This window comes from Balaenoptera acutorostrata, chromosome 1, assembly GCF_949987535.1.
Source record: "Balaenoptera acutorostrata chromosome 1, mBalAcu1.1, whole genome shotgun sequence".
Taxonomy (NCBI): domain Eukaryota; kingdom Metazoa; phylum Chordata; class Mammalia; order Artiodactyla; family Balaenopteridae; genus Balaenoptera; species Balaenoptera acutorostrata.
In genome coordinates, this window is record NC_080064.1 from 119,115,846 (window position 1) to 119,141,542 (window position 25,697).

Here is a 25,697-nt window from a genome sequence, read left to right on the forward strand (position 1 = left end):
CGGGACGTCGAAGGCCTCGAGTGGGCGCGCGCCAGTGCGGCCAAAAGGCTTGGCCGGGGAGGGAGGGTGGAGGTTGCCTGGCAGGGCTTGGGCTGGAGGTGCAGGGCACCGGGCGGCTCTTGTCGGGGCGCCGAGGCCGCGGAGCAAGCGTGGCCTAAAAGTGGGATGTGGACGGTGGGAGGTAGAGAGGAGGAAGAAAGGCTTCCCTGACCGGGAATCGAACCCGGGCCGCGGCGGTGAGAGCGCCGAATCCTAACCACTAGACCACCAGGGAGCGTCGGGCTCTACCACTGCTCCTGCTGGACCCATAGCACCCGCTCGGCGCCACCTTGGCGCCAAGACCCGGCCTTTCCAAGTCCAGCCACGCGCCGCCCCTGGCAATCCACGTGTCCTACCGTCCTTCCTGCTTGCAGCGCCCTCAGAACACTGCGCGCCTGCTTCTCGCACACACAAGAAAAGCCGCTGGGGCCAGCTAGCTCCCTGCTCCCAGCTCTCCCTCACAGGCCCCCGGCCGGCCGCCCGTGGAGCTCGGTAAAAGGTCAGCCCGCTGCGTTGGCCGGGAATCGAACCCGGGTCAACTGCTTGGAAGGCAGCTATGCTCACCACTATACCACCAACGCTGCACAGCCCGGGCCGCCCCGAGACGCCGGCACCGGGCTCGCCCGCGCGCACTCTCGTCGCCGCCGCCTTCTCCTCCTCCTCCTCCTCCTCCTCCTTCTCTTCCGACTGCTCCTCCTTCTCTTCCTCCTCCTACTCCCCTTTCTCTTCTCCGTCCTCCTCCTCCTCAGCCGCCGCCGCCGCCGCCGCCGCCGCCACTTGGAGCAGCCCTGCCCCGACGCCCCGCCGGCCGGCAGCTCTGTGACGTCACAGGCGCCACCAAGGCCCCCCGGCGCCCCACCCGCGCCAGCCCTACGAAGCTGCCCTAGGCCACCGGCCCGACCGCCTCAGGGGGGCGCTCTCGCTGCCTTGCTGCTCCAGGGCCCTCCGCTCCACGCCGCGGCCCGCCCCCGCCCCCGGGGCACGCGTCTTCCAGGCCCCGGCTCGCCAAAGCCCTTCTCCACCGGGCGCTGGGCCAGGCCACTTCCCGCACCGACAGGGCACGCCACTCATCCGCCTCCCACCCGTCCCGGCAGCTGTGCACCTATGCCGCTGTGGATAGCTGCGCAGCTGTGCGTCGCGACGCAAGGAGCCCACTGAGACAGCCACTTTGGGCGGGCCGCAATGTCATCGGGCGCTTGTGGGGTCCAGAGGAGGCCCTCGCTCGGCCCTGGCGACTGAGCGCCCGGCGAGGAGGAAGGGCTGGGCGGCTGGAGGGGGGCGAGGGTGGGCAGGCTGGGCACGCGCTGGCGCCCTGCGCCTCGCTGGAGGGCGGAGGGCGGAGGGAGGAGAAGAAGGGCCCTTGGGAGCCAGGCGGCAGGACAGAGAGCGGCGCCAGCCACCAAAAGAGGGCGTGTTGCCTCCCCGTCGGGGAATCGAACCCCGGTCTCCCGCGTGACAGGCGGGGATACTCACCACTATACTAACGAGGACGGCGGCCACCGCCCCCGCGCCCGGCCGCTCTCGGGCTGCCTGCCGACGCCTCCCCCTGCCCTCCGGCCCCCTGCCCACCACGGGCGCCCGGCACGTGCCCGACCCGACCCAACGCCACACCAACCGCGTCCTCCAAAGCAGCAGCCCCCGACCCCGACAGGGACCCGGACCCGCGTGGCCCTGAAAACTCCGAGTGCGCGCTGCCTATTGCCTCCGACGCGGGGATCGCGCCGGGTGGAGGGGGCCCGAGACGCAAAGCAAGGCTGCGAGGAGGGGGTGGGCGCGCGCCGGGCCATGGCCGGCGAGGAGACGCGCGGGTGGGGGCCGGCGGCAGGGGGCTGGCCCGACGCGGCCCGGCTGCGTCCGGGGCCAGGGCTGGGCGAGGGCGCCACCGCGGCGCAGCCAGGCGCGTCGTCTGGCCGTGCTCCCCGTCGGCCGCCGCGCGCCCGCTCCGTCGCTCACCCAGACGGCCGCGCGCCTGGCGCGGAGCACCGCGTCCCGCCAAGGGCACCGGGGTTCGCGTCGCGTCGGGTCCCAGCCAGCCGAGCGGCCACGCGCACGCCCAGGCCCGCCGTCAGGATGGCCGAGCGGTCTAAGGCGCTGCGTTCAGGTCGCAGTCTCCCCTGGAGGCGTGGGTTCGAATCCCACTCCTGACAAGCCAGCCTTTTGGCCCGCCCGACAAACGCACCCGGCCCTATGGCAGCGCTTTACTGCCTTCCAGTCCGTTCGCGCCTTGCACTCTTGCGGCCTCTCCAAACTCCGGCCCGGACATCCACGCCTCTCAGACGCGGGACCTTCTCAGCCACGGCCGCGGGCCTGGCAGAAACGGCGCACTAGGAACCCTCCGGCGACTGGCTTTCCGGACAAACGCCCTCCCCGCCAGCTCCTAAGCCCCCGCCTACCTGCACCCACAGCAGAAAAACCTTCAGTCCTTCGCAGCCCATCTTCCCTCACCTGCTTGCGGCTGCTGCTGCTGGTGCTTTTCCTGCCTGCCTGCCTGCCTGCCTGCCTGCCTGCCTTCGTCCCTCCCTCCCACTCCCACTCCCACGCTCCACCCCGCCCCCACCGCCACACGCAGAACGGCCGCGTGTGGAAAGCCCTCCACGCCTGGCCCGCCCTCCGACTTCGGCCTGGTGAACAGCGGACTCGCTCTCACAGCCTTTCTTCCACTTCCGCCACCAGCAGCTCTCCCTCTTTCCAACATCCTGTCCTTCCCGCCAGCCCCAACGGCCCGCCTGCCCATTCCATTCCCTCCACAGCCACACCGCCTTGCCGGCCTGTGGTGCGTGCCCTCGGTGCTTTTTCGCCTTGGGACCTTGGCCGGACCACACCTGCCTGCCTGCCTGCCTGCCTGCCGGACCGCGTGCAGCCCAGCCTCCTGCTGGCCAGCCAACAGGGGGCCCTCCCTGCACGGGGCCTGGCGCAGGAGTCGCTCCCGGGAACGGTGCTCCAGTGAGTAGTGAGCGGAAGCCCTGGATGCCCTGTCACCCACCACAGACGTCCGGCCCCCAGCCCGGGCCACCCACCTCGGCGCCACAGCGCAAGTCCCTCGGGGAAGCCGCTGCTCCGGCCGGACCCAACCACACCCTGGCGCGCTCCCTCCCTCACCGGGCTGTCCGCCAGCCAGCAGCCAGTCTGCCAAAGTGCTTCTCCTCACAACCAACGCAGCAGAGCGGGACCCCGCGGGAGAGGGGTGGGCCAGAGCGCAGAAGCGAGGCTCAGACACCTTTGGTCTTGTGGCCTGAGCGCCGCTCGGCGGCGGCGGCGGCGGCGGCGGCGGCGGCGGCGGCGGCGGCGGTGCCCGGCGTCCATCTCCCACGCTCGCGGTCCCTGCACAGCCCCGAGCTCCGACCCCTGCCCCCGCCCGCCCTCGCACGCCCCGCACCAGCAAGAAAGCCAGCCGCCAGAGGGACTGTGCGTCGGGGCCGGGCGGCTGCTGAGAGGAACGTTGGCGCTCGGCCGCAGCGGCCACGCCTCGCCTGCCCTGACGGGGATTCGGGCGCGGGCCAGGCCGCTTGGGCTCCTGGCTTCCTCTGGCGACACCGACAGTCTCGCGGCGGCCGTGGACGGCAGAGAAAGCGCAGGACGGGCCGAGCACGCCTGCGTCCCTCCGTCCCTCGGTGCTTCCGACCGCCTCGCGCCCTGGGGTCGCCAGCGTGCCCGGAGCCTCTCATTCAGGTGGCCCGTCGGCCTCCTGCTCAAATGGAGCACATGCCCACGGGGCGAGCAGTGACCAGGGTCCGGCGGTTGGCGGCGAGCGCCGCTGGGGCAGCGCCGGGGGCCGGCGGCCATCGGTGCATGGGTGGTTCAGTGGTAGAATTCTCGCCTGCCACGCGGGAGGCCCGGGTTCGATTCCCGGCCCATGCAGCCGCAGCGTCCCCTTTTGGTTCCCGCAGCCCCACAGCGGAGCTGGGCTTCCCCGCTGCCACACTCAAGGCACCGGTCCTGCAACAGCTCGCTCACCACCGCACCTTCCGGCCCCTGTCCTTCCCACGCAGACGCCCCCACCCCCACACACACCCGGGAGCCAGGCCTCCGGGACCTGACACCTTGCGGGCTCAGCCACTCTTACGCCCAGACCCCTTCCTTGTCCTTGTTCTCGTCCTTACCCCGACCCCGCTTGTGTCACGCTTTTCACTGTGAGGAACACCCCACACTGGCACCCGCACAGCCCAACCTCTTCACCTTTCGCCACGTTTCCAAGCTCTCTGCCTCACTCTGCCCGCACTTCGAAAGTTATACTATGTTTGCACAACCAGGAGCAAGGAAGTTGCCACCTCTGGGAGTGATACACCCCACTTTCCTGGAGAGTCCCCAAAGCGTTCACTTGCACGAAGAGTTCAAAAGAAGTCCACACTATCATCGCAGACTGCACTCTAGATTGATGTTCTGACCCTCGACAGCAATACGTTTCCAACACCGGCCCGCTCCTCCACCACTACTGCCACCACCACCATCAGCACGACAAACACCAGCCCCTCCCCTGAACCTCTGCTCCCACCAACAGCATCAGCCCTTGGGACAGCACCACCGGCACCACCACCTCAGCCTCCACCCTACTCCCACAGACACCCCCATCCCACCCCCTATCTCCCCGCTTTTCCCCCCGATCCTTTCCACATCCTACGTTGTCAAGGATCCTGCCCTTGCCTCTGTCCCGTTGCCCTCCTTTATCCCCCCTTCGTCGTCTTCTCCTTTTCGCAGCAGTACGGTTGATTTACAATACTGTGTGACTTTCAGGTGTACAGCCAAGTGATTCAGTTATATGTCCTTTTCCAGGTTATTTTCCATTATACGTTATCACGACATATGAATACAGTTCCCTGTGCTGTACAGTAAATCCTTGTTGCTTCTGTGCTTTGTGTATAGTATTTCCTCTCTGTTAATCGCAGCTCCGGATTTCTCCCTGCCCTACACTTTCCCCTTGGGTAACGAACAGTGTGTTTTCTATGTCTGTGGGTCTGTTTCTCTTTGGCACATACATTCGTTTGTAGTACGGTTTAGATTCCACATATCTTTGTGCTTCTCTGCCTGACTTCCGTCGCGAAGTGTAATATACTCTAGGTCCATCCTTACTGGTGCAAATGGCAATATCTCACTCTTTTGTATGGCTGAGTAATATTCCACAGTACATACGTACCACGTCTTCCTGTGCCAGCCATCGGTTGATGGGCACTTGGGTTTTGTCCATGTCTTGGCTGTGGCCCGTAGTGCTGCTGTGAACATGGGGGTGCATGGATCTCTTCAAATGACAGTTTCTCTCCTTTGCCGATGTGTACCCACGATGGGGATTGCTGGATCATATGAGAGCTCATATTTCACCTATTTATTTAGTGTGTTGTTTTTATTTATGCATTTAATATTTATTTATTCATTTACTTATAAGAACTAGTAGCTGTAATTTTGGAAGAAAAGTTGATTAACAATATTGAGTTAGTTTCAGGGGCACAGCAAAGCGGATACTGTCTTCCATGTCTAATGCTGTTTCAGGTTGCTTTCCATTACAGTTTGCTACAGGATATTGAACATCATTCCCTGTGTTATTCTGGAAATCCTTGTTGCGTATGTCTTTTATATGAAGTACGGTGTATCTGTTCATCGCAGCTCCTAATTTATGTCTCCACCCCTCCCTTTCTCCTCGGGGAACCACCAGTGTGTTTTCTATGTCTGTGAGTCTGTTTCGCTTTTGCACATACATTCTTTTCTGTTATGTTTTAGATTCCACGTATCTTTGTGCTTCTCTGTCAGACTTAACTTCACTAAGTGTAATATTCTCTAGGACCATCCTTATTGTGGCAAATGGCAATATTTCATTTTCGGAAATGGCTGAGTAATATTCCACAGTACCTTTATACCGCATCTTTTTCTGTCAGCCAACTGTTGATGGGCACATGGGTTTTTTCTATGCCTTGGCTGCGGCACACAGTGCTGCTACAAACACGGGGGTGCGTGGATCTCTTCAAACCACAGTTTTTCTCTTTGGCGGATGTGTACCCACGACGGGGACTGCTGGATCATCTGATGGCTCATGTTTCTCCTGTTTATTTTGTTCGTGGTTTTTATTTATTTATTTACTTACTTACTTATAAGTACTAGTACTTGTGGTTGAAGAAGAAGAGTTGATTAACGATATTGAGTTCGTTTCAGGTGTACAGCAAAGGGGATACTGTTTTCCATGTCTAATATCGTTTCAGAGTGATTTCCATTACAGGTTATTGCAGGATATTGACTATCACTCCCTGTGTTATTCTGGAAATCCTTGTTGCTTATCTCCTTTATATGAACCCCTGTGTATCTGTTCATCGAGCTCCTAATTGATCCCTCCACCCCTCCTTTTTAACTCGGGTAACCATCACTGTGTTTTCTAGGTCTGTGAGTCTGTTTCTGTTTTGCACATAGATTCATCGGTAGTACTTTTTAGATTCCACATATCTTTGTGCTTCTCTGTCGGACCTACTTCACTAAGTGTAATACTCCCTGGGAGCATTCTTGTTGCGGCAAATGGCAATATTTCATTCTTTCTTATTAATGGCTGTGTAATATCCCATAGTACATATATACCACCTCTTCTTGTACTAGCCACCCGTTGATGGGCACTTGGGTATTTTTCCATGTCTTGGCTACTGCAAATAGTGCCGCTGTGAACATGGAGGTGCTTGTGCCTTTTTGCACTCTTGTTTCGTCATTTCCGGGTACGTACCCAGGAGTGGGATTGCTGGATCATAGGGGACCTCTCCTTGGGCCTCTTTCAACCTCAACCCCTCCTCCCCCCACCCCCGCCGCCACACACACCTGAGACCGGATGGTTTCTCCCGATGAGAGGCGATGTATGTCTCTGGGGCAGTAGAATGCCCCCACCCCATTCGGACCCCGCCTAGCCCCTGTGGCGCGCTCCGCTTCTGTTGTTCTCTTGCCTGCCTCCTACCCACCGCCCCCAGTCCCAACCCACTGGTTAGCCTGACCACCTTGCCGCACAGCACACCAGTCTGGCGCGCTCACCCGCCACCCCACCGCGAAGGGGTCCTCTCCCACCATCTTCCTCGCCCCACAGCCCACTCACACACCCCGCCCTTCCCCCCAGCCTGCAGGCTCGGACCCCTCTCCCCGCCACCTTCCCCTTGTATCCCAGGCCCGACTGTCACATGTCCTGCCCGGAAGTCTCACTTCCGCCAGTGCTCCTCAGACGCACTCCTACTCCAGGCCCACCCCGCCCCCTGATCTGACCCACCCGTACACACGTGCCGGGCCAGGTGCTGCCACCACCCCCAAGCTTCTGCTGAGCCCCTGCCTGAGTGGCCAGCCGCTCTCCCGGGCCAGGTCCCCGCCAGCCCAACACCTCCCGCTCCTGCCCGCGCTCCACCCAGACACCCCAGGCCCTTCCTCGCACCTCCCAGCACGCGGCCCACCGCCGCCCTCTCTCCATGGGGTCGTTCTGCTCCGTTCCCTAACCCGCGTGGGGTGGCCACCGACCACGGCCACAAACACCTTCATCCCACACTGTCAGCCACCCCCATGGCACCGGCAAGGGCGTTCAGGAAACCTGCTGCGGTGGTGCGAAGCACCCGTCTGCCCACCGGTGCTCCTTTCCACAGGGGATCCGGCTTTGTTAGAAGGCACCGCGTGTGACACCGCCGTCGCCGTCGGCGCTGCCGCCGCTGTCGCCATGGGGGAAAAGCAGTGCTGATGGAGAGTCCAAACACAGGCGGGGGCGTCTGCTCGTGGCCACGGCCACGGCGGGGAGAGGCGCGGCCCCGGCCACTCGTGTTTGGGGCTGAGGCAAGCGTCCGAAAAGGAAGACACGGGACGTCGAAGGCCTCGAGTGGGCGCGCGCCAGTGCGGCCAAAAGGCTTGGCCGGGGAGGGAGGGTGGAGGTTGCCTGGCAGGGCTTGGGCTGGAGGTGCAGGGCACCGGGCGGCTCTTGTCGGGGCGCCGAGGCCGCGGAGCAAGCGTGGCCTAAAAGTGGGATGTGGACGGTGGGAGGTAGAGAGGAGGAAGAAAGGCTTCCCTGACCGGGAATCGAACCCGGGCCGCGGCGGTGAGAGCGCCGAATCCTAACCACTAGACCACCAGGGAGCGTCGGGCTCTACCACTGCTCCTGCTGGACCCATAGCACCCGCTCGGCGCCACCTTGGCGCCAAGACCCGGCCTTCCCAAGTCCAGCCACGCGCCGCCCCTGGCAATCCACGTGTCCTACCGTCCTTCCTGCTTGCAGCGCCCTCAGAACACTGCGCGCCTGCTTCTCGCACACACAAGAAAAGCCGCTGGGGCCAGCTAGCTCCCTGCTCCCAGCTCTCCCTCACAGGCCCCCGGCCGGCCGCCCGTGGAGCTCGGTAAAAGGTCAGCCCGCTGCATTGGCCGGGAATCGAACCCGGGTCAACTGCTTGGAAGGCAGCTATGCTCACCACTATACCACCAACGCTGCACAGCCCGGGCCGCCCCGAGACGCCGGCACCGGGCTCGCCCGCGCGCACTCTCGTCGCCGCCGCCTTCTCCTCCTCCTCCTCCTCCTCCTCCTCCTCCTCCTCTTCCGACTGCTCCTCCTTCTCTTCCTCCTCCTACTCCCCTTTCTCTTCTCCGTCCTCCTCCTCCTCCTCCTCCTCAGCCGCCGCCGCCGCCGCCGCCGCCACTTGGAGCAGCCCTGCCCCGACGCCCCGCCGGCCGGCAGCTCTGTGACGTCACAGGCGCCACCAAGGCCCCCCGGCGCCCCACCCGCGCCAGCCCTACGAAGCTGCCCTAGGCCACCGGCCCGACCGCCTCAGGGGGGCGCTCTCGCTGCCTTGCTGCTCCAGGGCCCTCCGCTCCACGCCGCGGCCCGCCCCCGCCCCCGGGGCACGCGTCTTCCAGGCCCCGGCTCGCCAAAGCCCTTCTCCACCGGGCGCTGGGCCAGGCCACTTCCCGCACCGACAGGGCACGCCACTCATCCGCCTCCCACCCGTCCCGGCAGCTGTGCACCTATGCCGCTGTGGATAGCTGCGCAGCTGTGCGTCGCGACGCAAGGAGCCCACTGAGACAGCCACTTTGGGCGGGCCGCAATGTCATCGGGCGCTTGTGGGGTCCAGAGGAGGCCCTCGCTCGGCCCTGGCGACTGAGCGCCCGGCGAGGAGGAAGGGCTGGGCGGCTGGAGGGGGGCGAGGGTGGGCAGGCTGGGCACGCGCTGGCGCCCTGCGCCTCGCTGGAGGGCGGAGGGCGGAGGGAGGAGAAGAAGGGCCCTTGGGAGCCAGGCGGCAGGACAGAGAGCGGCGCCAGCCACCAAAAGAGGGCGTGTTGCCTCCCCGTCGGGGAATCGAACCCCGGTCTCCCGCGTGACAGGCGGGGATACTCACCACTATACTAACGAGGACGGCGGCCACCGCCCCCGCGCCCGGCCGCTCTCGGGCTGCCTGCCGACGCCTCCCCCTGCCCTCCGGCCCCCTGCCCACCACGGGCGCCCGGCACGTGCCCGACCCGACCCAAAGCCACACCAACCGCGTCCTCCAAAGCAGCAGCCCCCGACCCCGACAGGGACCCGGACCCGCGTGGCCCTGAAAACTCCGAGTGCGCGCTGCCTATTGCCTCCGACGCGGGGATCGCGCCGGGTGGAGGGGGCCCGAGACGCAAAGCAAGGCTGCGAGGAGGGGGTGGGCGCGCGCCGGGCCATGGCCGGCGAGGAGACGCGCGGGTGGGGGCCGGCGGCAGGGGGCTGGCCCGACGCGGCCCGGCTGCGTCCGGGGCCAGGGCTGGGCGAGGGCGCCACCGCGGCGCAGCCAGGCGCGTCGTCTGGCCGTGCTCCCCGTCGGCCGCCGCGCGCCCGCTCCGTCGCTCACCCAGACGGCCGCGCGCCTGGCGCGGAGCACCGCGTCCCGCCAAGGGCACCGGGGTTCGCGTCGCGTCGGGTCCCAGCCAGCCGAGCGGCCACGCGCACGCCCAGGCCCGCCGTCAGGATGGCCGAGCGGTCTAAGGCGCTGCGTTCAGGTCGCAGTCTCCCCTGGAGGCGTGGGTTCGAATCCCACTCCTGACAAGCCAGCCTTTTGGCCCGCCCGACAAACGCACCCGGCCCTATGGCAGCGCTTTACTGCCTTCCAGTCCGTTCGCGCCTTGCACTCTTGCGGCCTCTCCAAACTCCGGCCCGGACATCCACGCCTCTCAGACGCGGGACCTTCTCAGCCACGGCCGCGGGCCTGGCAGAAACGGCGCACTAGGAACCCTCCGGCGACTGGCTTTCCGGACAAACGCCCTCCCCGCCAGCTCCTAAGCCCCCGCCTACCTGCACCCACAGCAGAAAAACCTTCAGTCCTTCGCAGCCCATCTTCCCTCACCTGCTTGCGGCTGCTGCTGCTGGTGCTTTTCCTGCCTGCCTGCCTGCCTGCCTGCCTTCGTCCCTCCCTCCCACTCCCACTCCCACGCTCCACCCCGCCCCCACCGCCACACGCAGAACGGCCGCGTGTGGAAAGCCCTCCACGCCTGGCCCGCCCTCCGACTTCGGCCTGGTGAACAGCGGACTCGCTCTCACAGCCTTTCTTCCACTTCCGCCACCAGCAGCTCTCCCTCTTTCCAACATCCTGTCCTTCCCGCCAGCCCCAACGGCCCGCCTGCCCATTCCATTCCCTCCACAGCCACACCGCCTTGCCGGCCTGTGGTGCGTGCCCTCGGTGCTTTTTCGCCTTGGGACCTTGGCCGGACCACACCTGCCTGCCTGCCTGCCTGCCTGCCGGACCGCGTGCAGCCCAGCCTCCTGCTGGCCAGCCAACAGGGGGCCCTCCCTGCACGGGGCCTGGCGCAGGAGTCGCTCCCGGGAACGGTGCTCCAGTGAGTAGTGAGCGGAAGCCCTGGATGCCCTGTCACCCACCACAGACGTCCGGCCCCCAGCCCGGGCCACCCACCTCGGCGCCACAGCGCAAGTCCCTCGGGGAAGCCGCTGCTCCGGCCGGACCCAACCACACCCTGGCGCGCTCCCTCCCTCACCGGGCTGTCCGCCAGCCAGCAGCCAGTCTGCCAAAGTGCTTCTCCTCACAACCAACGCAGCAGAGCGGGACCCCGCGGGAGAGGGGTGGGCCAGAGCGCAGAAGCGAGGCTCAGACACCTTTGGTCTTGTGGCCTGAGCGCCGCTCGGCGGCGGCGGCGGCGGCGGCGGCGGCGGCGGCGGCGGCGGCGGTGCCCGGCGTCCATCTCCCACGCTCGCGGTCCCTGCACAGCCCCGAGCTCCGACCCCTGCCCCCGCCCGCCCTCGCACGCCCCGCACCAGCAAGAAAGCCAGCCGCCAGAGGGACTGTGCGTCGGGGCCGGGCGGCTGCTGAGAGGAACGTTGGCGCTCGGCCGCAGCGGCCACGCCTCGCCTGCCCTGACGGGGATTCGGGCGCGGGCCAGGCCGCTTGGGCTCCTGGCTTCCTCTGGCGACACCGACAGTCTCGCGGCGGCCGTGGACGGCAGAGAAAGCGCAGGACGGGCCGAGCACGCCTGCGTCCCTCCGTCCCTCGGTGCTTCCGACCGCCTCGCGCCCTGGGGTCGCCAGCGTGCCCGGAGCCTCTCATTCAGGTGGCCCGTCGGCCTCCTGCTCAAATGGAGCACATGCCCACGGGGCGAGCAGTGACCAGGGTCCGGCGGTTGGCGGCGAGCGCCGCTGGGGCAGCGCCGGGGGCCGGCGGCCATCGGTGCATGGGTGGTTCAGTGGTAGAATTCTCGCCTGCCACGCGGGAGGCCCGGGTTCGATTCCCGGCCCATGCAGCCGCAGCGTCCCCTTTTGGTTCCCGCAGCCCCACAGCGGAGCTGGGCTTCCCCGCTGCCACACTCAAGGCACCGGTCCTGCAACAGCTCGCTCACCACCGCACCTTCCGGCCCCTGTCCTTCCCACGCAGACGCCCCCACCCCCACACACACCCGGGAGCCAGGCCTCCGGGACCTGACACCTTGCGGGCTCAGCCACTCTTACGCCCAGACCCCTTCCTTGTCCTTGTTCTCGTCCTTACCCCGACCCCGCTTGTGTCACGCTTTTCACTGTGAGGAACACCCCACACTGGCACCCGCACAGCCCAACCTCTTCACCTTTCGCCACGTTTCCAAGCTCTCTGCCTCACTCTGCCCGCACTTCGAAAGTTATACTATGTTTGCACAACCAGGCAACCAGGAGCAAGGAAGTTGCCACCTCTGGGAGTGATACACCCCACTTTCCTGGAGAGTCCCCAAAGCGTTCACTTGCACGAAGAGTTCAAAAGAAGTCCACACTATCATCGCAGACTGCACTCTAGATTGATGTTCTGACCCTCGACAGCAATACGTTTCCAACACCGGCCCGCTCCTCCACCACTACTGCCACCACCACCATCAGCACGACAAACACCAGCCCCTCCCCTGAACCTCTGCTCCCACCAACAGCATCAGCCCTTGGGACAGCACCACCGGCACCACCACCTCAGCCTCCACCCTACTCCCACAGACACCCCCATCCCACCCCCTATCTCCCCGCTTTTCCCCCCGATCCTTTCCACATCCTACGTTGTCAAGGATCCTGCCCTTGCCTCTGTCCCGTTGCCCTCCTTTATCCCCCCTTCGTCGTCTTCTCCTTTTCGCAGCAGTACGGTTGATTTACAATACTGTGTGACTTTCAGGTGTACAGCCAAGTGATTCAGTTATATGTCCTTTTCCAGGTTATTTTCCATTATACGTTATCACGACATATGAATACAGTTCCCTGTGCTGTACAGTAAATCCTTGTTGCTTCTGTGCTTTGTGTATAGTATTTCCTCTCTGTTAATCGCAGCTCCGGATTTCTCCCTGCCCTACACTTTCCCCTTGGGTAACGAACAGTGTGTTTTCTATGTCTGTGGGTCTGTTTCTCTTTGGCACATACATTCGTTTGTAGTACGGTTTAGATTCCACATATCTTTGTGCTTCTCTGCCTGACTTCCGTCGCGAAGTGTAATATACTCTAGGTCCATCCTTACTGGTGCAAATGGCAATATCTCACTCTTTTGTATGGCTGAGTAATATTCCACAGTACATACGTACCACGTCTTCCTGTGCCAGCCATCGGTTGATGGGCACTTGGGTTTTGTCCATGTCTTGGCTGTGGCCCGTAGTGCTGCTGTGAACATGGGGGTGCATGGATCTCTTCAAATGACAGTTTCTCTCCTTTGCCGATGTGTACCCACGATGGGGATTGCTGGATCATATGAGAGCTCATATTTCACCTATTTATTTAGTGTGTTGTTTTTATTTATGCATTTAATATTTATTTATTCATTTACTTATAAGAACTAGTAGCTGTAATTTTGGAAGAAAAGTTGATTAACAATATTGAGTTAGTTTCAGGGGCACAGCAAAGCGGATACTGTCTTCCATGTCTAATGCTGTTTCAGGTTGCTTTCCATTACAGTTTGCTACAGGATATTGAACATCATTCCCTGTGTTATTCTGGAAATCCTTGTTGCGTATGTCTTTTATATGAAGTACGGTGTATCTGTTCATCGCAGCTCCTAATTTATGTCTCCACCCCTCCCTTTCTCCTCGGGGAACCACCAGTGTGTTTTCTATGTCTGTGAGTCTGTTTCGCTTTTGCACATACATTCTTTTCTGTTATGTTTTAGATTCCACGTATCTTTGTGCTTCTCTGTCAGACTTAACTTCACTAAGTGTAATATTCTCTAGGACCATCCTTATTGTGGCAAATGGCAATATTTCATTTTCGGAAATGGCTGAGTAATATTCCACAGTACCTTTATACCGCATCTTTTTCTGTCAGCCAACTGTTGATGGGCACATGGGTTTTTTCTATGCCTTGGCTGCGGCACACAGTGCTGCTACAAACACGGGGGTGCGTGGATCTCTTCAAACCACAGTTTTTCTCTTTGGCGGATGTGTACCCACGACGGGGACTGCTGGATCATCTGATGGCTCATGTTTCTCCTGTTTATTTTGTTCGTGGTTTTTATTTATTTATTTACTTACTTACTTATAAGTACTAGTACTTGTGGTTGAAGAAGAAGAGTTGATTAACGATATTGAGTTCGTTTCAGGTGTACAGCAAAGGGGATACTGTTTTCCATGTCTAATATCGTTTCAGAGTGATTTCCATTACAGGTTATTGCAGGATATTGACTATCACTCCCTGTGTTATTCTGGAAATCCTTGTTGCTTATCTCCTTTATATGAACCCCTGTGTATCTGTTCATCGAGCTCCTAATTGATCCCTCCACCCCTCCTTTTTAACTCGGGTAACCATCACTGTGTTTTCTAGGTCTGTGAGTCTGTTTCTGTTTTGCACATAGATTCATCGGTAGTACTTTTTAGATTCCACATATCTTTGTGCTTCTCTGTCGGACCTACTTCACTAAGTGTAATACTCCCTGGGAGCATTCTTGTTGCGGCAAATGGCAATATTTCATTCTTTCTTATTAATGGCTGTGTAATATCCCATAGTACATATATACCACCTCTTCTTGTACTAGCCACCCGTTGATGGGCACTTGGGTATTTTTCCATGTCTTGGCTACTGCAAATAGTGCCGCTGTGAACATGGAGGTGCTTGTGCCTTTTTGCACTCTTGTTTCGTCATTTCCGGGTACGTACCCAGGAGTGGGATTGCTGGATCATAGGGGACCTCTCCTTGGGCCTCTTTCAACCTCAACCCCTCCTCCCCCCACCCCCGCCGCCACACACACCTGAGACCGGATGGTTTCTCCCGATGAGAGGCGATGTATGTCTCTGGGGCAGTAGAATGCCCCCACCCCATTCGGACCCCGCCTAGCCCCTGTGGCGCGCTCCGCTTCTGTTGTTCTCTTGCCTGCCTCCTACCCACCGCCCCCAGTCCCAACCCACTGGTTAGCCTGACCACCTTGCCGCACAGCACACCAGTCTGGCGCGCTCACCCGCCACCCCACCGCGAAGGGGTCCTCTCCCACCATCTTCCTCGCCCCACAGCCCACTCACACACCCCGCCCTTCCCCCCAGCCTGCAGGCTCGGACCCCTCTCCCCGCCACCTTCCCCTTGTATCCCAGGCCCGACTGTCACATGTCCTGCCCGGAAGTCTCACTTCCGCCAGTGCTCCTCAGACGCACTCCTACTCCAGGCCCACCCCGCCCCCTGATCTGACCCACCCGTACACACGTGCCGGGCCAGGTGCTGCCACCACCCCCAAGCTTCTGCTGAGCCCCTGCCTGAGTGGCCAGCCGCTCTCCCGGGCCAGGTCCCCGCCAGCCCAACACCTCCCGCTCCTGCCCGCGCTCCACCCAGACACCCCAGGCCCTTCCTCGCACCTCCCAGCACGCGGCCCACCGCCGCCCTCTCTCCATGGGGTCGTTCTGCTCCGTTCCCTAACCCGCGTGGGGTGGCCACCGACCACGGCCACAAACACCTTCATCCCACACTGTCAGCCACCCCCACGGCACCGGCAAGGGCGTTCAGGAAACCTGCTGCGGTGGTGCGAAGCACCCGTCTGCCCACCGGTGCTCCTTTCCACAGGGGATCCGGCTTTGTTAGAAGGCACCGCGTGTGACACCGCCGTCGCCGTCGGCGCTGCCGCCGCTGTCGCCATGGGGGAAAAGCAGTGCTGATGGAGAGTCCAAACACAGGCGGGGGCGTCTGCTTGTGGCCACGGCCACGGCGGGGAGAGGCGCGGCCCCGGCCACTCGTGTTTGGGGCTGAGGCAAGCGTCCGAAAAGGAAGACACGGGACGTCGAAGGCCTCGAGTGGGCGCGCGCCAGTGCGGCCAAAAGGCTTGGCCGGGGAGGGAGGGTGGAGGTTGCCTGGCAGGGCTTGGGCTGGAGGTGCAGGGCACCGGGCGGCTCTTGTCGGGGCGCCGAGGCCGCGGAGCAAGCGTGGCCTAAAAGTGGGATGTGGACGGTGGGAGGTAGAGAGGAGGAAGAAAGGCTTCCCTGACCGGGAATCGAACCCGGGCCGCGGCGGTGAGAGCGCCGAATCCTAACCACTAGACCACCAGGGAGCGTCGGGCTCTACCACTGCTCCTGCTGGACCCATAGCACCCGCTCGGCGCCACCTTGGCGCCAAGACCCGGCCTTCCCAAGTCCAGCCACGCGCCGCCCCTGGCAATCCACGTGTCCTACCGTCCTTCCTGCTTGCAGCGCCCTCAGAACACTGCGCGCCTGCTTCTCGCACACACAAGAAAAGCCGCTGGGGCCAGCTAGCTCCCTGCTCCCAGCTCTCCCTCACAGGCCCCCGGCCGGCCGCCCGTGGAGCTCGGTAAAAGGTCAGCCCGCTGCATTGGCCGGGAATCGAACCCGGGTCAACTGCTTGGAAGGCAGCTATGCTCACCACTATACCACCAACGCTGCACAGCCCGGGCCGCCCCGAGACGCCGGCACCGGGCTCGCCCGCGCGCACTCTCGTCGCCGCCGCCTTCTCCTCCTCCTCCTCCTCCTCCTCCTCCTCCTCCTCTTCCGACTGCTCCTCCTTCTCTTCCTCCTCCTACTCCCCTTTCTCTTCTCCGTCCTCCTCCTCCTCCTCCTCCTCAGCCGCCGCCGCCGCCGCCGCCGCCACTTGGAGCAGCCCTGCCCCGACGCCCCGCCGGCCGGCAGCTCTGTGACGTCACAGGCGCCACCAAGGCCCCCCGGCGCCCCACCCGCGCCAGCCCTACGAAGCTGCCCTAGGCCACCGGCCCGACCGCCTCAGGGGGGCGCTCTCGCTGCCTTGCTGCTCCAGGGCCCTCCGCTCCACGCCGCGGCCCGCCCCCGCCCCCGGGGCACGCGTCTTCCAGGCCCCGGCTCGCCAAAGCCCTTCTCCACCGGGCGCTGGGCCAGGCCACTTCCCGCACCGACAGGGCACGCCACTCATCCGCCTCCCACCCGTCCCGGCAGCTGTGCACCTATGCCGCTGTGGATAGCTGCGCAGCTGTGCGTCGCGACGCAAGGAGCCCACTGAGACAGCCACTTTGGGCGGGCCGCAATGTCATCGGGCGCTTGTGGGGTCCAGAGGAGGCCCTCGCTCGGCCCTGGCGACTGAGCGCCCGGCGAGGAGGAAGGGCTGGGCGGCTGGAGGGGGGCGAGGGTGGGCAGGCTGGGCACGCGCTGGCGCCCTGCGCCTCGCTGGAGGGCGGAGGGCGGAGGGAGGAGAAGAAGGGCCCTTGGGAGCCAGGCGGCAGGACAGAGAGCGGCGCCAGCCACCAAAAGAGGGCGTGTTGCCTCCCCGTCGGGGAATCGAACCCCGGTCTCCCGCGTGACAGGCGGGGATACTCACCACTATACTAACGAGGACGGCGGCCACCGCCCCCGCGCCCGGCCGCTCTCGGGCTGCCTGCCGACGCCTCCCCCTGCCCTCCGGCCCCCTGCCCACCACGGGCGCCCGGCACGTGCCCGACCCGACCCAACGCCACACCAACCGCGTCCTCCAAAGCAGCAGCCCCCGACCCCGACAGGGACCCGGACCCGCGTGGCCCTGAAAACTCCGAGTGCGCGCTGCCTATTGCCTCCGACGCGGGGATCGCGCCGGGTGGAGGGGGCCCGAGACGCAAAGCAAGGCTGCGAGGAGGGGGTGGGCGCGCGCCGGGCCATGGCCGGCGAGGAGACGCGCGGGTGGGGGCCGGCGGCAGGGGGCTGGCCCGACGCGGCCCGGCTGCGTCCGGGGCCAGGGCTGGGCGAGGGCGCCACCGCGGCGCAGCCAGGCGCGTCGTCTGGCCGTGCTCCCCGTCGGCCGCCGCGCGCCCGCTCCGTCGCTCACCCAGACGGCCGCGCGCCTGGCGCGGAGCACCGCGTCCCGCCAAGGGCACCGGGGTTTGCGTCGCGTCGGGTCCCAGCCAGCCGAGCGGCCACGCGCACGCCCAGGCCCGCCGTCAGGATGGCCGAGCGGTCTAAGGCGCTGCGTTCAGGTCGCAGTCTCCCCTGGAGGCGTGGGTTCGAATCCTTTTCTTAACAAATGCCCCCAGCCTTATCGGAGCCTTTCAGTGCCTTCCAGTCGTGCTTTTTCTCTTCTTCCTCTCAGCCTACCACCGTCCCCATTCCCCTTTTAACCTACGCTAGCTCTGCGGCGTTGTGGACCCGACAACACCTAACGCACTCCCAGCATCTCCAGTCCAAGCCCTGGTAGGCAACCTTCTCCCTCCTTCCGGAGAGAACTGCTAGCCGCATTGTTGGGAGCGCCCACTCGAAGCCTTCGACGTCCAGTCTCTTCCTTTTCGGATGTTTGCCTCAGTCCCAAACGTGGCTGGCCGGGGCAGCGCCTCTCCCCGTCGTGCCTGTGGCCACGAGCAAACGCCCCCGCCTGTGATGGACTCTCCAGCAACACTGCTTCCCCCGCGACGCCCCTCCCCCTCACATCTGACCACCCACCCCTTCTTTCCTCATGAGGTGCTGGTGCTGCTGGTGCTTGTGGTCTTTCTTGGTGGTCGTGCTGCTGGTGGTGGCCTTTGGTTCTGGTGTTGTGCGGGCCCTGATGCTGTTATCTGTTGTAAAGGGGGTGGTGGTGGGCAGGGTTGTGATGAGGTGGGTGTTAGAGGTGAGGCTGGTGGTGTTTGTGTTGAGTTCTGGCAGTCTCATCGCTGGAGGCGACTGCAGAAGGTTCGGGAGAGCGGTCTACATCAACAACAAGATCTACAAGTTGTGGTGCTCCTGTGGTCCTGGTGGTTCCCAGTCTAGTGGTTCTCGTGGTGATAATGATTTAGTTTGTGATGGTCGTCGATTGCCGCTGCTTCGGGGAGGAAATTGGTAGGCAGTTGAGAGGCATCTACACATCATGGTCATGTTTTTTAGGTAGCTTGTAGTCCCTTACTAGGTTCCACATTTTAGCACATTCTTGGGACTTTCTCGCTTAATTTATTGCCCTAACACTTCTGAATTAGTGCCATTCATTTAACATATATATATATATAAGATATATATATATAATATATATATATATATTTTTTACTAGTTTTCTTTTTCTAAATTATATGGGATGAAATGACAAATCTGATATGTCCATTTTCAGAATTGTGACAATCTTTGTACTTAACAAAAGGCCTGTTGCCCATCTAGCATGAAGCCACTATTATATCACTGGTTTTTTATTTTTATTTCATTTATTTACTTATTTTTTGGCCACGCTGCAGGGCTTGTGTGATCTCAGTGTCCCACCATGGGTTGAATCCTGGCCAAGGAAGTGAAAGCCCAGAATCCTAACCAGTAGATCACTGGCTTTTTATAAAAGGAAAATCTTTACTGGGAGGTTCATGGTAAGGAGATAACTTTAATCTGTCTCTTCATTTTGCAATTAAGCCAAACCTTTAGAAAAAATTTTTTTATTGAAATATAGTTGATTTTTTAATTGAAGTATAATTGAACATATAATTAAAAGAATATATATGTATTCTTTTTCAGATTCTTTTACATTATAGTTCATTACAAAATATTGAAACTAGTTCCCTATGCTATACAGTAGGTCCTTGTTGTTTACCCTTTTTATAGACAGTAGTGCGTACATGCTGATCTTGATGCCAAAAGCACAGCTTCTCTGTACACCAGTGCCAAATCGAATCTCGGAGACAGAGTTTTGGGTGAAGTAGAAAAAGAGGTTTATTACTTTGCCAGGCAAAGGGGGACACAGCGGACTCCTCCGTCAAAAAGCTATGTGTACCCACTTGGAGAGGATAGTGAGAAGTTTTATAGTAATGTTCAAATAGGGTATTATCAGTTCGTGGAGATTTCTTCTGATGGCTTGGTGGCAAGGTAAGTAGAAGTTAGCATCATCAACCTTCAACTGGTCCAGGGTCTACATGCTTGTGGGCAGCATACCATCGTTAATTTCTCCCATCTGGTGGAGGTTTCAGTATCTGCAAAGTAGCTCAAAGATATTGTTGTATGTGTCAGTTGATGGGGAACCTGGGACCTTGCCTCAAGGCTGCAATATTGTTTCTCTTGACAGTTTGTTTCTCCCTGGTCTTGCATCCCCTCCCTTTCCTAATTAACAACACTTGAATCTGCCAGTTGGAACTCAGGGAAGGTCCTGGAGGCTGAATAAAAGCTATTTCCTGTAATCAAAGAAATGGGGGACACAGAAAGGCTTTGTGCCCAGGAGCCTCACAGGGCCCTGGTTGGTATCAGTCTCAAATTCTCAATTTATCCCTCCCCCCCTTTCCCCTTTGGCAACTGTAAGTTTGTTTTGTATGTCTGTCAGTCTGTTTCTGTCTTGTAAGTTCATTTTAGATTCCACACATTTTAGATTACACATATAAGTGATATCATATGGTATTTGTCTTTGTCTTCTGAGTTACTTCCCTTAATATGATAATCTTTAGGTCCATCCCTGTTGCCACAAATGGCATTATTTCATTCTTTTTTATGGCTGAGTAATATTCCATTGTGTATATATACCACATTCTGTATCCATTCATCTGTCAATGGACACTTAGGTGCTTTCATGTCTTGGCTATTGTAAATAGTTGCGATTCAGCCAACTTTTATGAATTAGGGGAAGGTTAGTTGGTATATGCTGATGGCGCAAGTTTTGAATGGAGGAATTTGAAACTTGGCCATTTATGGTAAGATATAGTAAATGGGTCTTCAGCACTGGATTTTCCTGGACAAGGGACCCTTTGCTCTGAAAGAGTTCCAGCATTCAGGTTACCTTCATGTCCAGCTCCTTTGGTTCCATGGTGGGGGAGGGGGGATAACCTTTTGCTCCAGGTGTTGTTTGAGGTCAAAGTTTTCTTCTTTGCTCATGCCTTGGATGCATGACTTGCAGTTTGTTTTTTTGTCTCTGAAAACCAACTCAGTATCTTGTTGCAAACAGGAAAGAACTGGTTTTTGGCTGGTTCTGAGGTTACATATTCATAGAAGAATTTCAAATAGACAATCCCTATGTGAACATGTTCAGTTTCACTAAAAATCTATGAAATGTTGATTAAAAAAAGCTTGTGATATTTTAAATATCTTTTCCCATTTCATATGAGCACTTCATAGAAATAGCAAAAGTGAAAGAATTTTACCACAAACACTTGTGTAGTGGCTTGAATAGTATCCCCCTTAAATTAATACCCACTTGGAACCTCAGAATGTGAAATGATCAATATTATGTACTTTGTTGGAAGTAAAATTATTCTACAAAGTTTTTAGAGAAAAATTTGGATCTATCTAAATTTTCAATGTTTACATTTTTTAATCAAACAATTCCACTATAGGAATTTATCTTACCCAAATATTTGCACTAGTAGACAAGGTTGTATGTTCCTTGCTTTATTATAGAAAACTAGGAAATATCTCACATGTTCATAGTTAAGAGCCTGTTTATGAAATACATGACACAATGTAGCTGTTTGAAAGAGTGAGTAGATAAGTATATATGTCAATTATACTTTTGTGATAGTCAGCTTCCAAGACAGCTTCTAACGATCATCACCTCCTGGCTTCCAAACCCTCTGCAGTCCCCTCCCACACTATGTCAGGGTTTGTCTATGTCAACAGACAGAATATAGCCAAAATGAAGGTATGTCACTTCCAACATTAGGTTAGAAAATACTATGGCTTTCATCTTGGGTGCTCTCTCTTTCTCTCTCTCTCGCTCTCTCTCGCATAACCTTCTTTGGGAGAAGCCAGTTGACATTTTGTGAGGATACACGGGCAGCCTACGGAGAGACCTACATGGTGAGGAAGCAAGGCTAAGCAGGTAAACAGCTACCTGAATGAGCTCAGAACTGGATCCTCCAGTCCAGCTGAAGCTTCAGATGACTGCAGACCCAGCCAACAGTTTCATGGCAACTGCATGAGGACCTTGAGGCAGAACTATGAAGCTAAGTTGCTCCTGGATTCCTGACACTAGAAACTGTGACATAATAAATGTTGTTTCAACTTGCTAAGTTTTGGAGTAATACGTTATGCAGCCATAGATAACTAATACAAAATAGTATGTTAAAAAAGTAAATTATACCATAGTGTAATCATATAATGATAAATCTTATATATACATATACATTTTTTCATATAAATTCTTGACATTCATAACATATAATATTATGGTGAGTAGATAATATAATAATGTGGTGAGTAGATCTTATGTCATTTGTCCTATTGTATTATTTAAGTTTTTATAATTAACTCTTATAATTGATGTGTAATTGAGCTTTATTGGTATATAATTGATATACAGTAAAATGTACACATTTAAAGTGTACAGTATAAGTTTTGCCATACAGATCCATCACTACGATCAAGATAATGAACACATTATCACCCCCAAAATTTTCTCCTTGCCCTTTATAATCGCATCCCTCCCCAGGCAACAATTAATTTGCTTTCTGTCACCATTGATTAGTTTTCATTTTATAGGACATAACTGTCCAATAATATTTATGTGATAATGAAAATGTCTTATATCTGCATTGTTCAATATGCAGCCACTATTCACGTGTGGCTATTGAGCTCTTGAAAAGAGGCTTATCTAAACTGAGAAATCCTGTAAGTGTAATACACACTGGATTTCAAAGACTTACTATGAAGACAAGAATATAAAATATCTCATTAACATTTTATACTGATTATATACTGAAATGATTCTATATTGGATATATTGCGTTTATGTATTGAATTGTGTCCCCCCCCAAAATTCATATGGAGAGATCCTAACTCCCAGTACTTCAGAATGTGAATTTATTTGGAAATAGGATATCTATTTCCTATGTAATTAGTTAAGATGAGGTAGAGTGGACCCCTAATGCAATAGGCCTAATATCCCTTTTTTTTTTTTTTTTTTTTGGGCCGCACCACACGGCATGTGGGATCTTAGTTCCCTGACTAGGGATCCAACCCGGCCCCCTGCATTGGAAGCGTGGAGTCTTGACCACTGGACCGCCAGGTAGGTCCTAGCATCCATATTAAAAAGGGAAAGTCAGATACAAACCCACACACAAACAGAGGGAGAACACAGGTGAAGTTTGGAGTTATGCAGCCACAAGCCAAGGAACTATTAGAACCTAGGAAAGAAGCCTAGAACAGCTCTTTCCCTAGGGCCTTCAGAGGGAGCATGGCCCTACTTGATACTTTGATCTGACTCCCAGCCTCTGAAATGGAAATAATAAATTTCTGTTGTTTAAGTTACTCAGTTTGTGGTACTTTTTTTATGGCAGCCCTAAAAAACTAATACACTGGGTTAAATAAAATTTTAATTTTACCTGTTCCTTTTTACTTTTTTTTTTAATACTCCTTCTTGAAGAATGCCCTCTCTCTTCCCTCTTCAAATACCCTATGGAACTAATGTATGGGTTTCTGAAAAATTATGCAATCGCATTTAAAATGAAAGTAAACATACTCCTTTATCGTGTAATATGGCGCCTAAGGTGGTAGGGGCCCACGGGGGAAACCTTCCACAGTTAACGCAATGAGAATGGAGTCTGGCTCCACATACCTGTGATGGAAGGGACACTTTTTCCTGCACTCTTAACTCCGGAGGGTGTCATTGTTACCAAGTCCAAGCTCACTGCTCGCTGCAGGACAGGCCAATAAATCAGAGACGAGGTGTTGAGGCAAGGAATACGACTATATTCGGAAAGCCAGCAGACCAAAAAGATGGCAGACTAAAGGCTCAAAATAACCATGTTATCAGGGTTTGGATGCCAGTTTCTTTTATAGCACAGAGAGGGGGAGGAGATGAGGAAGTAAGTAAAAAGGCCATAAATTTTGCAAATATCCCCTAGAATGGCCAGCATAGGGGAGGGGATGTGTTAATTTCTTCTTTCTTGCAGCCATCACAGGTGGACAGGGTCCAGATGTTGCCCTGAACAAAGGCACTTTGGTTTAACATTCAGGCAGAGGGGCAGGGTTCCCCAAGGCAGGCCATTATGTACTGACAGTATCCTTTTAGTGAACAAAAGCAACAGGAAGCAAAGGTTAAAGTGAAAGAAACAGATACCACATATAGTCAGATCTGGCTCTTCCCTGTTACAAACTGTTGCAACATGAAGAAATGTGAGGAGAACATCACAGTCAAGAATTACACTGGAGGTGGACAGTAGCACAAAAATCTGGGAGAGTAAATCATTTATTTGACTTTTTCTCTGAATTTTTTGTTTTGTTTTTGGTTTGAAGAAGAAAATAACTTTTCTAATCCTATTTTGTTTAGGCAAATATCCAAAGGAATGAGGTGAGCCCTCAGTAAAACTGTAAGTTAAAAGGTTTTTATTTCCATCCTTCCAACCCTTCCCCGAGCTCCCTTCTCCCTTCTCACTGGCTCCCTCCCTAATTGCCTTGAGTTCCCAGCACTCTGGGTCTATGTCCCCTCTGATGAAACTACTATCTTGAGAAGCTGATTCTCTCTAAGGTGTGTCATTAGACTGTCCTCAACTAGAAAAAAATGTTGATTTAAAGCAAACAAAACCCACACATACTAGATTAAATAAAAAAGACACTCAAAGACAGAGATCAAAGTATGATGTGAGCTAACTGAAAGCAAAACTGGATGTGTTTTTGGGAAGCTAGAATCTGAAGACATGACCATTCTCATCTGCCTTTCTCTCTACTTCTCTCCAATTTCAAAATTAATCAATTCTGATTCTCTTTTGCTTTCTCACTCTCTCCCCTTTCCTTCCTCCCTTCTATCCTCTCTCCTTCTCTTAGATGGCTTGCTTTACTTTAACATGACCTAGCATGGTCTGACTCCATATGATCTTACAATTAAGTACCTGCCATCATCTAACTAAGGTCTCTGACCCTCAGTTAATTTCTAAAGACAGTCTGATTAGTCATTGGTCACTCACTGAACTCGCTCCTCCTTGGGCGATGATGGGACCTAGCCTGAATTGAGAGGGCTGGGGGAGAAATTAGGAAAGGATTTTGTCAACCTGAAAGACCTAGGGCTGCCTCTTCTAGCTGCGAGCAAGGCAAGGGAAGTAGAGCTTGTATATCAGGTATGTATTGACATTATCTCATCATCTTATAATAGATATTACATTACCTATTTTTCCCTATGTTATGGCTAGTGTATCTGAATGTATAAAAAATTAATGTAAAATTTATATATTTGTTATTTCATAAATGCTAGAGGGATCATCTCCATCAAGGATGGGATGATTTTTCACTTTTTACTTTTTTAAATGTGGCTTCTAGACAATTTGAATTTATATATGTGGCTCACATTACATTTCTACTGAACAGCACTGCAATAGAGGTATATTTAACAACAAATTTGTCTTGTCAGGTTTACCGGGAAACTATTTCTTCTTCTCCAAGCCCTTTATCTGGTGATGCCTATCTATTCCATGTCCCTAGTTAATATGGAATGACAATCTCTAATTAGCAAACAGCAATTGGTATTGCCTTTGGTATTCACCTAGAACTCTCTCCCATTTATCTGTAATTCAGCTCGCAAACTCTCAGGTTCTTTTGATGATCTGTTTGGAAGAATTCTCTGATTTTGACACTTGATACTCTCTCCTCAACACAATTTCTAATTTGCTCTTTAATCTATGAACCCCCAGCCATAGACATTTTTGCTGTCAACATACCCACAGCCATCCATCCACCCTGATCCCAAAGGATCCGTATCTATTGAGCTAACTTGCTTGATTTTACTACTATGAGAGGTGAACTAAACAGATGCTATATTATTAAAAAATCAGTCAATCAGTGGAAACACTGACATTGTTCTATGAGTGTAGGGAGCATCTAAGTACCAATTACTCTGGTGGTTTTGTAGGTAAATATCATCTTGACTGGACTCAATGGTGTTAAACTTCAGGATTAAATTATTCATTTATGAATTGGTGCAAATACAGTAATCC

At 56.4% G+C, this 25,697-nt stretch overlaps 13 non-coding genes across 13 annotated transcripts; 4 read left to right on the forward strand and 9 right to left on the reverse strand.

The window, feature by feature from the left end:
* Positions 1-202: 202 nt before the first annotated feature.
* On the reverse strand, positions 203-274 carry TRNAE-CUC (transfer RNA glutamic acid (anticodon CUC)). Its single transcript has one exon. It is a non-coding gene; the product is annotated as a tRNA-Glu (tRNA).
* A 274-nt stretch (positions 275-548) lies between these two features.
* On the reverse strand, positions 549-620 carry TRNAG-UCC (transfer RNA glycine (anticodon UCC)). Its single transcript has one exon. It is a non-coding gene; the product is annotated as a tRNA-Gly (tRNA).
* Positions 621-1,457: 837 nt separating this feature from the next.
* Positions 1,458-1,529, reverse strand: TRNAD-GUC (transfer RNA aspartic acid (anticodon GUC)). The gene has a single exon. It is a non-coding gene; the product is annotated as a tRNA-Asp (tRNA).
* A 574-nt stretch (positions 1,530-2,103) lies between these two features.
* On the forward strand, positions 2,104-2,186 carry TRNAL-CAG (transfer RNA leucine (anticodon CAG)). The gene has a single exon. It is a non-coding gene; the product is annotated as a tRNA-Leu (tRNA).
* Positions 2,187-3,826: 1,640 nt separating this feature from the next.
* Positions 3,827-3,897, forward strand: TRNAG-GCC (transfer RNA glycine (anticodon GCC)). The gene has a single exon. It is a non-coding gene; the product is annotated as a tRNA-Gly (tRNA).
* Positions 3,898-8,031: 4,134 nt separating this feature from the next.
* On the reverse strand, positions 8,032-8,103 carry TRNAE-CUC (transfer RNA glutamic acid (anticodon CUC)). Its single transcript has one exon. It is a non-coding gene; the product is annotated as a tRNA-Glu (tRNA).
* Positions 8,104-8,377: 274 nt separating this feature from the next.
* On the reverse strand, positions 8,378-8,449 carry TRNAG-UCC (transfer RNA glycine (anticodon UCC)). Its single transcript has one exon. It is a non-coding gene; the product is annotated as a tRNA-Gly (tRNA).
* An 849-nt stretch (positions 8,450-9,298) lies between these two features.
* On the reverse strand, positions 9,299-9,370 carry TRNAD-GUC (transfer RNA aspartic acid (anticodon GUC)). The gene has a single exon. It is a non-coding gene; the product is annotated as a tRNA-Asp (tRNA).
* Positions 9,371-9,944: 574 nt separating this feature from the next.
* On the forward strand, positions 9,945-10,027 carry TRNAL-CAG (transfer RNA leucine (anticodon CAG)). The gene has a single exon. It is a non-coding gene; the product is annotated as a tRNA-Leu (tRNA).
* Positions 10,028-11,659: 1,632 nt separating this feature from the next.
* On the forward strand, positions 11,660-11,730 carry TRNAG-GCC (transfer RNA glycine (anticodon GCC)). The gene has a single exon. It is a non-coding gene; the product is annotated as a tRNA-Gly (tRNA).
* A 4,142-nt stretch (positions 11,731-15,872) lies between these two features.
* Positions 15,873-15,944, reverse strand: TRNAE-CUC (transfer RNA glutamic acid (anticodon CUC)). The gene has a single exon. It is a non-coding gene; the product is annotated as a tRNA-Glu (tRNA).
* A 274-nt stretch (positions 15,945-16,218) lies between these two features.
* Positions 16,219-16,290, reverse strand: TRNAG-UCC (transfer RNA glycine (anticodon UCC)). Its single transcript has one exon. It is a non-coding gene; the product is annotated as a tRNA-Gly (tRNA).
* An 849-nt stretch (positions 16,291-17,139) lies between these two features.
* Positions 17,140-17,211, reverse strand: TRNAD-GUC (transfer RNA aspartic acid (anticodon GUC)). Its single transcript has one exon. It is a non-coding gene; the product is annotated as a tRNA-Asp (tRNA).
* Between the last annotated feature and the right edge of the window lie 8,486 nt (positions 17,212-25,697).